The following is a 2,909-nucleotide window of genomic DNA, read 5'->3' as shown; positions in this document are numbered from 1 at the left end:
GTTCTTTAAGCTTATTAAAGCTTAAAGCTTAAAGACTTGTATCTTCAAATTTCGCTCGTAGGGGGAGTTCGCATTGAATTCTCCAAATCAACCTCGAACTGGTTTTACACCTTCAGCAAGGCCCTGTTCGTATCTGCACTATAACAAAGATAGTTTTCAGAAGCAAATTGATACACGCAGTATATTTTTCGCTTAGAAGAAGGATTTTATCAATTTTCGTACCCACAAAAAGAAGAAAGATTGCAAAAAACCTTTTTTTTTTAAAACAAGCCTTGTGAACCCAACATTCAATGTGCTCAAGGAGGATGCACATTGCTACTCTAGCCTTCCTGTCTTGACAGCCATGACTTTGCTTTCCACTAGGAGGCATTCACTCTTGGAATGTGCCATCTTGTAGACTAAATCTTTGATTCCATTTTTGTTAGAGCAATCTCCTCTCCTCCTTTTGCCTTAGTCGTTGTTCCTCCTCTCCCAAAGCCTACAATGGAAGCCTTGGAGGCAGGTTTTTCCTCTTAGACGCTGCCATGGTAGCCAAAACTCCTTTTTGTTTACCCTTAGTGATGTGGCTACTAGTATCCTTGACGATGCTTGTATTGTCTTCCAGATATACACATTTTAATTTTCCTCATCTGAGGCATTGGCTGCAAGACTCTCTAGTAATGGTACACCTATTTTATTCATGAGAGCATTGTATGAGTCTAGCTTGAGAAAAGGATGTGGACCATTTTAACTTATAGGCGAATGGTGGGATGCCTGATGGCCACCGTGTTAATGTTCCATCTTTCATCGATAGTTCTTAGGAATTATATGCATATGTCGTGGTCAATTTTATGGACAACCTTCTCCATGTATCTGTGGAGATTGAACAGGTCAATTATTTATCTCACTGCACCTTCCTTATTCACCAGCTTTCTCAAATTGTTGACACTGTTGTACTTTAGTTGGTTGTAGACTTGTGTTTCAGTGGCCAATCGGTACCTATTGTTCTCTTCCTTTGAGAACATAACTTGGCCTACCATCTCGAGTTTTTGTTATGGTTTAACAGCTTACACTTAGCTCCTTTGAGAGTACTTTTTACAAAAAAGGAAAAAGTGTAAGATCAAACATTATGGAATAGTGTGATTGTTTCAAATTTAAGAATTGTGAACTTTTTATACTTCAAGAAATCAACACATTCCAAGCACGAATTCCACAAAAGATTTTCTTGAAGTACAAGTTTTCTTTGTTCATCCCCCCCCCCCCCCCTTTTTTTTCTTTTGAAATTTGGTTTGAAGTTTTGAAGTTCAATTCATGTTTTGTTTTCCATCTTACCCCCTCCCCCTCACGAATAATGAAAATCCTTTCCAGGATTGGAGGATGAAGGATTAAGGACATTTAAGTGCATGCTTGTTGGGCTCTACTTTGTCATGAGCCAATTGTAGAAGTTTGGGGTTATACTCCAAGTGGATGTGATAGTCCAAGTCATGAGGTTTAATGCCTATGTGTGTAATGTAGGTCAGGACATCAATGAGGAAGTCACTAAAGTTCATTCTACTAGCAATATCCACGGTCAGGATTCGATCGAAATAGGGGTGGACGATGACATATTCCTTTAAAGGTCGTTTGCACATGATGGCCAAGACTCTGAATGCGGTAGGATCCACATAGGTAGGGTTGTCCTCAACAGTTTTGATTGCACATCTCTGCTCAGCTTGGCACCCCTCTTGTTCCCATTGGAGGTGCAGGGTATAACATTTTTGTAGAAAGGAAGAGTCAAAGTCAGCTAGCTTTGTCATCTCTTCTATCTCTTGGCATGTTGTAGAGACGTTTCTCCTCAATATGATGTGATTAGTCGTTGTGTGCAAGCTTGCTCTCGAGAGATCTCGTTGTCAATCAATTCCTTGGCTACCTCGGGAATCTTGCTAAACACAAACTCCAAGCGCATGGCAAAGAGTGCACTTCCATTGCTAATGTCTCATCGAGGAGGTCTTACTCCAGCTATTCATAGTTCCCGGAAACTAGCATGGCAAATGTGGCATCCAAGCATCTGATACAGGTGATTAAGTCATCCCTCATATTCGCAGCTAGGTGCATGGCCAACGTAAGAATATATTTATGCTTATAGGAGGGTCTAAGGCCTACAAGAGGTTGGAGTTGGATAGCTCAACTACTAATGCTTGCCTCATGGGTGGTTCAATGGGGTGTTTGTCAGCCACTTGTGCAATAGATTGGTCCTATGGCTTGGTTGATTTTTTGCACTTAGCTTGTGGAGCAGTTGGGATAGTGGAAGTGTTAGGTTGAGTTGGCTCAAGACCAGCTCTAGTTGCGACTTTGGTTGATAGAATCTATGAGGTTCTATGGATTTGGTGCTTTTTGGGGCAATGGATTTCTCATCCCTAGTTGACTCACCGCTTTGTGGAGATGGGTTGGAGGGCTTGGATTGAGGTATAGGCATACCATTCCTAGTCTTAGGCAACCAAATCTAGTTATGTCCTTTGTAGTAGCCTTGAGCACGCAATAGATCTTTGGGTACCTATCACGGCTTGACTATTTGTCTACTTCAATAGCACCAATTTGCCTCCTACCTAGGGCCTAGGATGTGATATTCTGTGTCACAGGTTTGTGAGGGTTGGCTTCTAGGTGGCTATGATTGTCTTTTGGGCACCCATTTGAACTCCTGGTCAATGGTCTTGGTTGTGTCTCCTTTAGGTTTTTGTAGCCGACTTGTCTTAGTAGGATGGGACAAGTTACAACCCCCCTCCTTAGACTTTGCATTAGGTTCCTCCATCGCGGTGACATTGTAGGCTTTGATGGAGCTATGTTGCCCTTGCTCAAAGCCATCACTATCCGAACATTGCTAATGGCAAGGTGAATGCGTTGCAAGTCATAGTTGACATTGCAGTGTGCTTGTTTCTTGAATGTGTGTCTTA

This window comes from Lygodium microphyllum, chromosome 20 (genome assembly GCF_053477565.2).
Source record: "Lygodium microphyllum isolate KBCC chromosome 20, Lygodium_microphyllum_v1.1.10, whole genome shotgun sequence".
NCBI classification, from domain to species: domain Eukaryota; kingdom Viridiplantae; phylum Streptophyta; class Polypodiopsida; order Schizaeales; family Lygodiaceae; genus Lygodium; species Lygodium microphyllum.
This window is presented reverse-complemented; position numbering follows the sequence as displayed.